Source organism: Dama dama, chromosome 9, assembly GCF_033118175.1.
Source record: "Dama dama isolate Ldn47 chromosome 9, ASM3311817v1, whole genome shotgun sequence".
NCBI classification, from domain to species: Eukaryota; Metazoa; Chordata; class Mammalia; order Artiodactyla; family Cervidae; genus Dama; species Dama dama.
In genome coordinates this window covers 53,348,171-53,359,108 of record NC_083689.1, presented here as the reverse complement: position 1 = coordinate 53,359,108, position 10,938 = coordinate 53,348,171, and positions in this window count along the sequence as shown.

Here is a 10,938-nt window from a genome sequence, read left to right as displayed (position 1 = left end):
CCATTTATGGAGCCTTTACCCAGAGCTAGTCACCGTACATGCAGGCATGTCATTCAGTCCTTACAACAACCCAATGAGGTCCATACTATTACTAGCCTTAATTTATGAGCAAATAAACAGAAACTTCCAGAGGTGAAGTGCCTTGCCCGAGATTACACAGCAATTAAGTGGTGGAGCTGAGAATCAAACCCAGGTCTGGCTGAGGTCAGAACAGGAGAATTTAAACATTCTACTATCTGGTCTCAGATTCTATTAAATGCAAGGATATCTCTGATATCTCTGAAAGGCCTTCAGTCAAATTCCTGTGGTCATGGCTTTTGCCCTTACTTCACTCAACTTCCCTATGCCTGAGTCTTTATCTAAACCCTCAGGAACCCAGCCTGGTGCCAGGTAGACAGTAGTACTACTTGAACATAGCTTCCTCTTAACAAAGCAGTGTTGATGCCTGCCCTCACCACCACTCCCCTTGGATTCTTGGGCCCCTATATCCCATTTCAGAGCCTGTCAGCGCTGCTGACTGGAAAAAGAAAAGTTCTAGTTTGCATAATATTTGCATCTGCTTTGCATGCTGTTCATATAACATCAAAATACACAAAAGCCTGGTCCTGGTACCCTGTGCCCCCTGGTACCCTATTCTTGGCATTCTGCTGCCATCGCAAACTGCTGACCAGAACAAGGGGGTGAGGGTTCTGGGGAGTACTCATTTAGGGTCCACCTAACTTTATCTATTTCCAACATTGTGTGGACAGAGATGGGAAGAGTTCTGTCTACCCTCATCCTTCCCCCCGCCACATCCCTTCCTGGCGGAATTCTGGGTCAGGGCAGGGGAACCCGGGCCAGAAGGCAATGTTTGTGCAGAAGCGACACATACACACACACAGACACACTCACAAGGCAGTGTGGCAGGAAACATCTGGGGTCTGGGTGCTCAGCACCCCATGACAGAGGATGAGCAGAAGGGAAAAGAGGAGGCACTGCTGCTGTGGCGATGGCTGGGGCATCCTCATGTCCCCATCTCTCCTCTCACAGGGCCAGTCGGCCTCCCCCACAGCCAACCTCACACCTACAAACCCCTCTAACATGGCTGCTTGGGCTGGAGGGAGGTGGGGAGACGGACAGGAAGAAATAGAGACATCAGTGATGGGATGGTAGCAAGGACTGGAAAGAAGGAAACTGGCTCTGTGATCCTGGGAAAAGAGAGGGAGAGTCTGTGCCCAGCCTGGCTTCAGCCTGGGCTCTTAACTACTTCAGGAACTCTTAAGAGACCCGGTGTGGGGGCATAGTAGGAGAAAGCTGCTGTGATTGGCCAATGAGGTGTGACCCACATGAGTTAACAGAGGACATAACCTGTCCTGATTGGACTCAGACATCACTGTAATGATTGTCTAGGGGTCTGAAGGGCCATGAGGTGTCAACAATTGAGGACTGTGATTTGCAGAGTCATCTTGGAAGTCCACACATACCCCTTCCCCAACTCCAGGTTGAGATTTAAGGGTTGGAGGCACCCGGAAGCTGAACAGGAACCAGAGACACAGGAACTCAGGATGGTGGGCTCACATGAGGTCCTTGGATGGCTGGGAGACAGAAGGATACTGACTAAGGGGTGACACAGCACCTTGACAGGCTGTAGAAGACGTGAAAGGTGGGTGCACACTGAAGGAAGAGGCTGCCACCCTGGCTTATAGTTCATGTCTTAACCCTGCCCTGGGATATACAACGTGCTAGGCCTGTAAAGGCCCCCAGTGCCCCATCATTTCCATACACTCACCCCCCCGCACAGTATGTTGGGATCTGCCTCTGTGATGGACTGAATGTTTGTGTCCCCCTCAAATTCATATGTTTGAATGAATACTAACCCCCAATATAGTAGTATAAGGAGGTAGGAGCTTTGGGGGCAATTAGGTCATGAGGGTGGAATCTTCATCAATGGGATTAGTGCCTTTATGAAAGGGAGCCCAGAGAGATCCCTTGCCCCTTCCACCATGTGATGACACAGTGAGAAGATGGTGTCTATGAACTAGGAAGCACGTCTTCACTGAACACCCAATTTGCCAGCATCTTGCTCTGGAACTTTCCAGTCTCCAGAACCGAGTAATAGAAGTTTAAGCCACCCAGTCTATGGTATTTTTGTTACAGCAGCCCAAGTGGACTTAGCCCCCATGCCCAGGAGAGGCTCCAGCTGAGCTCCCAGAGGATGCTGCCACCTGGTGTGGCCTCTCCTGAGCCCTGGCCTCTCACTGTGCATGTGCCTGACACTAGCCTATGCTCAGCTGAGACCTGCACAGTCATCCCCACAGCCCTTACACTTCTGGTATCACACAGCCCTGGGCCTAACTTCAGCTACCATAACTTGCAGTCACACAATCTCCTTGGACCTCAGTTTTCTCATCTCAGATGAAGACAATGCCAACTTTCAAAGATTCTTATAAGAATTAAGTTGGGTGAAGTCCTTAAGAGAAGACCTAAATTTCATTTATTTAATCATTCTCTCTTTGAGTGCCTTCCATGTACCAGGCATTGTTTTAGATACTGGGATTTCAGCAGTAAATCATAGAGATAAGGTCCCCAGTTCTCAGGGGTTTCCATTCTAGAGAGGGAGAGTAAATATAAACCACAAATATATGTTTCACATTATGACAAATGCTGTGAAAGTATAAATAGGATAATGTAATAGGGGGACATAACAGGACCACTGGATGTAGCAGTGGGTGGTTTTTGATAAGATGGTCAGGGACTTTGTCTCTGAGGTGTCATCTGAGCTGAGACCTGAATAGTGAGGAGTCAGTCATGCTAAAAGGCCGAGCAAGGGTGTTCCAAGGAGCAGAAACAGCAAGTGCAAAGGCCCTGAGGCAGGAAGAGCTTGCCCTGTGGGGAGACTGGTATGACTAGAGCAAGGGGAACAGGTAAGGCAGAGGCTTGGGCACTGGGGGTCCTCGAAGACCTTGGAAGGAGTCTGTCTTGAATTCCAAGGGCTTTAGCAAATCACTGGAGGTTTTCAGCAGGCATGCACTAGGAATTGATTTACACAGTAATTGCTCAATAAAGGCTGGCTGTTGTCATTATGAATAATAATAATAATATAAAGCCCAGAGAGGAATAGCAATATGCCCAAGGTCACAGAGTCCGCATCCCACAGCCCCTTCTCCCTTTGATTGGCCTTCCTCCTCCCCTAGGGAGCCCTGTGGATCAGCCCGGAGCCTGGCGGGAAGGAGGGGAGGGCAGCCTCCCTCCCCTCATTCCCGCTCCTTCCCTCCGGCCATTTCCCGTGCTCCCGGCTCCTGCGCCCCAATTAGCCAGCGAGGCTGACGGCCTCGGCTCCGAATGACAGACACCTCCTGTCACCCCCTGACGGGCGAGGAGATTAACTCTGAGCAGCACCGGCTCCCAGGGACAACAACGGGAAGGGGGAGGGGATGACCAAGCCTCCCCCTCACCAAGAGCCCCCTGTGCCTTGGAAGGAAGTGGGGGCTGGAGAGGGCCCCAGCTCTCAGAGAAGAGCCTTAGCAAGCTGGGGGGGACCGCCCCAGCCTGCTGATTGGCTGCCCCAGCCTCCACCTCTAGCTGCTCTGAGGGCAGGGACCTTGCCCTGCCTGGGGGGGCTTCACAGCTGAGCACTCAGTTCTGGGCACAGAGTGGGTGCCCAGTAAACATTTAATCACTGACTGTGCTAAGTACATTTTTTTTTTATGCAGACTCATTCAATCCTCAGGGCATCCCCATTTTAAAGAATAGAAAACGAGGCTCAGCAGTGGAGGGACTGGATCACACAGATGGCCTAAGATTCGCACTGAGGCTGCCTGATGCCAAAGCTAGTGTCTAACCACTGTAGTATATCACTTCTCTCCCTAGGAGGAGACTCAGCTCCTGCCACTTAGGAATTTACAATCCACTTTGAGGCAATGAGACACAAGCCCTGGGAAAGAGAATTAACACAGCAGTTCTGGGTATAGATGCTGAGTGCCAGGCTGGGGACAGAAGTTCCAGATAACATTCCCAAAAGAATGGAGCCAGGAGAGATGGGTACAGAATGGAAGTGAGTTTTTTAGAGGAGGAAAGATGAGCTGGACCTCTAACACAGGCATGATTAGTTAGGAAAGGACAAGAGGAAGGTGTTCCAGGAAGACCACTGTGCAGGCAAAGGCTTGAAGGCAGAAGTGGGTAAGGCATGCATTAACTAGTCAGGACTTCAGGTTGTAAGTGACAGAAACCCAACACACACTGGCTTAAACAAAATTAGAACCTATTGGTTCATTCTGAGGATCAAGTATAAGAGTGTTTGGCTTCAAGAGCAAGGATCAGTTTCCCTTTTCTTGCTTCACTCATGGATAACTGTCCCCAAGGGGTAGCAGCCTCAAATTCCACAACATACTAGACAACACCTACCCCATAATTCCAACCAAAGCCCTGGGATTTAATCTGATTGGCCAGACCCTGAACTAATCCAGGGGTAGGTGGAGTCCCTCTAGAGCCCTAAGGGTGGAGGGGGAGGTCCCTGGAGTGGGGAGGCACTTGGGGCCAGTCAACACCAGGGTCCCCATTTCCAGGGCTAGATTTGGGTCCTGAATGACTCCTCCATGGGCAGCCTGAGGACCTCCACTCTCCCCAATTCCTACCTGGGTAGATGACATCTACCAGTCCAGCTCTGGCCAGGTAAGAAGGAGCTCCAGGAAGCCTCTTGATCTAGGACTGGAGGGGCCTTGAGACTTCCCCCTGTCCAAGCTTGCTCCGGGGCCTTGGATGTCTTTCCATGGGCCTGCCTGATCTCTCCATCCATCCTTCACCCTTAGCCTGGCTGTTTCCCCTAGAGTTTGTTTCATCAGCAGGGTCTTTAATTGCCTTTCACAAAGTCACCAGCTCTGACTGCCAAGAAGAGCAGTCTTGCAACAGGAAAGACTATGGCCAGGTTCCAGGAAGGACTTCTAGAGGGAGAGTGTTCCACCCTGTAGCAAGGGATAGACATGACTGTCAGAGTTAGGAAGCCAGAGAACAGGGAACAGCTGGGTCAGCCCCCCAGGTTAGAGTGATAGCTGTAATAGCTCATCTTAGAGCTAATGACTCTGGAGGTAATGAGCTCCTTTCACCAGGAAGAGAGAGGGAGGCATCATACTTTGGCAGGCATGCTCAGGCTTGGGGTTTGGAGCATAGACTTGTAAGTCATACCAACAAAGATCTGAATTCTGGGTCAGCTGAGTGACTCTGGGCTTGCGTTCTCCAGTCTTGGTTTTCTCATCTGTAAAATGGGGATAATGGAAGGCCTGTCCTCATTCAAATGAGATGTTGCTTCCAGGTGCTACCACCCCTCCTCACACAGACTCTGCCATAAAGGGGCAGCTAATATTCTTCTAGCTGTCCAAATCTGGCCCTTAGCCTGGGGCCACCAGCAACTCTTCCTGAGCCTCAGTTTCTCCATTTGGACCTTCAGCCCTCTGACTCCTAGGATGGGTGACTTGGATGATCTCACTGAGGAGAGGACCCCTCCCACATCAGTCAATCCCTGTGGGTTGTGGGGGCCAGGAGGGAAGGCAGCAGGCAATGCCCAACCAACGATTTCACCAGGCTGGGCAGGCAGCGCCAGGCAGGCGGGAGCTGGTCAGGTTTTTAATTGAACGCGATGCAAATGAAATGTAAATACCATGCAAATAAGCTCTTGCCAGGAGGCTCTGGGCTGGGAGCAGAGGGAGAAGGGAGGGGACTGCTGAGCAGGGGCCCTCCCCTGTCCCCCTTTCTCTCTCTCCTGGGGCTGCCCACGCCCCTGCCCACCTCCTGGTGCTGCCCACCCAACCAGGCATTACATTCTGGGAACAGTGGGCATTGCATCCCCCCCAAGCTCCCCTCCTGATCTACTCCTCTAACCCTGTGGCTCCTGATGGTGGTGATAGGATGCTCAAGGAGGAGCCAGGGAACTTGTGGATGGGGCTAGCCTGACACAGACAGTCACACGGAAAGATCCATGAAGACATACATGGGACACAACAGATAGAGACATGCAGAAACCCACCATCCCCTCTCAAGTTCCCTGCAGTACTGTGACCCACACAGACAGCCAATCACACATAAATATTCACAAATGTACTTTCAGTCACAAATACACACAAATAGACCCAATCACAGGGGCATGTGCATGCGCGCACGCGCACACACACACACAGAGTCTGCCCTGACACAGGGACTGCAGACTGAAGTCCCTGTGCTGGCCTGAGGTCAGGTCTGGGGGTGGGGGTACAGGCACCCTGTGTGGTCAAAGCCTGGTGGTCTGAATGAGGCCAGATGGGCTGCAGGGGGTGAGGGAATCCTTCCGGGTGGCCTGGGCCCTTTGCCCACCCCCATCCCAAACACATCACCATACCCCAGGGCTCATAATCACTAGACAACCCCAGGTGTTGGTCTATCCCCAAGTCCTGAGGAACTGAGCCCCATCTCTATCCCCATGTGGTTCCATAGGCCCCTTGCCCTTAAGGAGCCAGCCATCTGGAAGGGGTTGGCTCAGGTGACAGGGCCTGATCTGCTAGGGCAGAAATCCATCCCCCTTGCCAAAGCACAGAGGACTGGGGGAAAGGCCGAGCTGTCTGGACAGAACTCCATTCCACCCAGGATCCACATCTGGAGGTGGGTCCAGCCCCCCCTCTGAAGTGACTCACGCCCCACATTTAACTCTCATTAGCGCCTCTGAGCCCAGATGGGAGGGACAACCAGCAGCTTCCCCCAGCAGACAGGGAGCTCTGGGTGGGCCACCCCCACAGCCTCAGTTTCCCTTCAGGGGCCTGGCCCAGCAACAGGGGCTGTGTGGGAGAGCAGTGGCTCACAGTCTCCTTAGACTGAGCTGGGCCTGTCCTTTGCCCCATGGAATGGGGGACTGAGTGTGGCCTCTTCCAGGAACCCCAGCCCCAGTCCCCTGCCGGATGCCCCACAGACTCAGATAATCCCTCACCCCAGACTGCAGAGCTTGAGGGGCAGGAAGGAGGGGCGGGGGCAGATGGCCCTGGATCAGGCCAAACGCTCAAAAAAAATAAGTAAGTAAATAAAGCTCCCCTCTGCCAGGGCCTTACACCTGGCGGGGTGAATGAATGGGACCAGAGAAGCAGGGACACGGCTAAAAGGACCCATGGCCCTTTAGGACCTCCTTCCTTCCCTCCCTTACTTCCCAGGATGGACCTTGCTCTTTGACCAACACCGCAGTGTTACTCCGTCAAGGTGCACTAGGCGCCCTGGGTGCCGCCCTCTGGGAAGCCAAGCTGAAGACCCCCCTCCTCCACTGGCCCGGGGGGCGCCGTTCAGCCTGCCTCCACCACACTCCCAACCCCCCTTCCCCTCTCCGTGGGAAGGAGGCAGCTGGGGCGGGGGTGGCCGCGGGAGCGTCTTGCCCGTGTGATCGTGCCGAGCCGGGAATTCGGGGCCATGTGGGAAAGACATTAGTGCCGGCCGCCCTGCCAGCCAGGAATGCGCCCCCCGCTCCGCAGCCGCCGCCTGCCTGGCCCAGAAACGGTGACTCACCCGCTCCGTGTTCGTGTTCCCACCCCCTCGTCGTGCACCCGCCACAGCCCACCGCCGGCCAGCCGCGGGCTTCCCAGCCACCCTGCCTTTGCTCCAGCTGGTCTTGCTACCTGCCTTGCCTGCCCTCCAGGCTCCAGCAGTCTCACATTGCTGAGCCAGATCACACCTCCTGGGCAGACCTCAGACCCCCTCCCCTGGCCTGTCCTCTCCAGTCTCGCTCTAGAGACTAGCTTCTTTGGGACATAGCCCCTCAGGCTGTTTCCCTCACTCCAGGATGACTCACTCACCTCTGGGTCCCCACTGTCAAAGAGCCTGAAACACAGGGCAGGTGCAGAAAAGGGAAAGGAGTCGATGTAACCTGTTACCTTTGGGAAGCAGAGCAATGAGAAAGGAGTGGTCTTCCTCCAACCTTCCCCTCCAGTGACCTTGGAATAGTAAACAACGCCACCTACTTCCTGGGCTATGCGACCCTGGATCCCTTATTCCCCTTGTCTGAGCCTTACTTTCCTTCATCTAATACAGTAAGATTATAGTACACACCCAGCTTGCTAGCCAGGGTGGCCTGTGTGGAAGCTTTGGTCTGTAAGGTCCTCAGCTCAGGGTCTGTCTGCTGCTTGACAGAGACCTAATCACCATGATGGTAGTGATGTCATTACTAGTAATCACAGTTATTTAATGAACACCTACTACTTGCCAGCCCTAGGCTGGTTACTTTCTAGAAGTTATCTCACATCACCCCTGCCTCAGTCCTGTGAGGGTAGGTCCTGTTATCCTTCTTTTACAAATAAGGAAACATTAAGGTTTGGTGAGGGGGAAGGCGCTGACTCAGGGACCCCAGGGCTCTGGTTACAGCACCCCTAGGACCCTCCAGCATCCCCTAGGTCCAGCTCTTCCAAAGACTGGACTGGGCTCCAGCTGGTAATCCCTTGCAGACGGTACCCTCATTGAAACCTCACAACCAGCCTCCCACCTCACCCAGGTCCACCTCTTGTAACTTTTAATAAGAAGTAATAGCACCAAGCAGCGGGCATAGGTTTCATTTTTAATTATCTAATTTACATTTAATTTTCCCCACCAAGATGATGCAGTTTATTAATGTTTTACCTAAGAGCATCTATTTATGGGCTAAAAATATGTTTACAAAACTAATGGGCAACATTTCTCTTTTGGAGTCCCCTAGTTCAGACCCAGGGACTCCAACTGGGGCCTTAGGTCCTGTGACCCAGCAACCAACAAAGATCTTGACACTGGAATAATTAATAAACAGGTGTCCCAGAACTCTCTCAGAGAATGCCCCTTCCCTTCCAGCCTCCAGAATGAAATGATGATTATTGAGTGTTTACTCTGCCAGGCACTTTATGGGAATATCTCATTTAATTATTTTACCAACCCTTACAGACTGGTGCTGTTAAACACCTGTTCTACAGATGGACAAACCCAGGAAGAGGAAGTGTCCTACCCAAGGTCACTCAGGAAGAACCAGCATGGCAAACTTAGGGTCTATGGCTTGAAGCCTACTCTCTGCACTGCAGGATTGAGTGACCCCCTCAGAAAACCCATTCACTGGTCCTACAGATACCAGCTCCAACCTTTGAGACCTTAGGGGAAGTGTGCCCTGTGGTTCTCAGGATGTCAGTGGAATTGGGTGCCAGGATGGAGCAGGGAGGAGTGGAACTCAAAAACACAATTCTTATAGCGTGGACCCCTAGGGCTCGCTGAGATCTGGGTATAGCTTTCCAGGCCTCTCAGCACCCAATAATTGTGACTTCCATGTAGGGTGCTGGAATTAGCAGGGGTACCCATCTTTCTTTTCCCCTTTGCTCCCCATATGAAAGAAACCAGGCTTTCTCTAAGGCAGAGTAGGGACTTCCCTGGTGGTCCAGTGGCTAAGACTCCACATTCTCATTGCAGGGGCCCCAAGTTCAATCCCTGGTCAGGGAACTAGATCCCACATGCTGCAACTAAGAGTTTGAATGCCACAACTAAAGATCCCACGTGCCACAACAAAGATCAAAGATCCTGCATGCTGCAACTAAGACCCAGCGCAGCCAAATAAATAAATAAAAATAAATATATTAATAAACAAAGTAGGGTAAATGAGCAAAAATTCTGGTTTCCAGAACTTCCCTGCTGATACAGTGGTTAAGATTCCACTTGAGAGGGCATGGGTTCAATCCCTGGTAAGGGAACTTCCACATGCCACGTGGTGTGGCCCAAAAAAAAAAAAAAAATCTGGTGTCTAGGAGAGAAGGAAGAGTATGAAACCTAAAACGAATCCTGAGTCCAGGGCTGGTGGAGAGAAGACATAGTCTCAGGGCAGAAGGCTGGGGTAGGTACTCACTTTGACCTCAGCTCCTTGTGAGCAGTGTGAACCCTTGGCCTCAGCCAGAACTGCAGACAGGCAGCATGGCCAGACTGCAGGTGGAGAGCCATGTGGACTCCTTCTCAATCCCAGTCATGCTCAGAGAACCAGGAACTCCTCTGAGATTTGAGGGAGCTAACCCCTCCCCTACTACACAGGCACAGACCTCTTTTTCAGCAGATGTCTGGGGGGTCCCAGAAGCTCCACTTACTACTGCAGGACAAGAGTGGGCCACCCTGGAACCCAAAGGCCTGATTAAAACCCTTGAACCACACTTACCTTCTAGCCTCAGTGTGCTTATCCAGAAAAGGGAGGTAATGACCCAGTGCGTAGTTTGGGGTGCTGCCAGGGCCTCCATGGTAATGAAATGAGTTGGGGCAGCCAGGGCTTGACCATCTACTCCATTCTCAAGTCTCTCCTCTTCCTTATAGCACCTTCATTATATGGAAAGGGAAAGCAAGGCCCAGAGAAGTCAGAGGTCTACTGTAGATCACATAGCAAATTGGGAAGTGGAACCCAGATTTGAGTCTTGCACAGGGGTGGGACTTTAGGAAACTCCATGGATCATAGTGAGTTAAGCTGCACCTTGGCACCTGGTCCAGGCTGGGCGTATGTGTGTTGCTGGTTGGGGGGGTGGGTGCGACGGACAGGGTGTCAGGGGAGCTGGCGCTGCCGCCTCCCTGGTATTTTTAGCCTCGAGAATGAGCTGAGCTCAGGGCTCTGAGCAACCACCAGCAGTGAGGGAAATGGGAAGGTCCCCGCCACCCCTCCCTACCATCACCAGTGTGGAGCCAGGTTTAGGTGGGGGGGGCAGCCTAGGAAAGAGCACAGAACCCAGGGGCTGGGAGCAATCAGGCCCTGAAACCCTGCACCCCAGCCCACCCCCATCTAGATCATCCTTCCAATGCACCCTTCCCATGGGGTGCATCATCACGCAGCCAAGCTGGCAAGGCCAGGCACCCTCATGTCATCCCCTGCTACCCTCAGCTTCCCCTGCTAGGAGCTCTGGGCCAGCTCCTTCCTGTGCAGCAGGTCAGAGCTATGAGGTTCCCATGACAACAGATGACAGCCACAGAGGCTGCTGG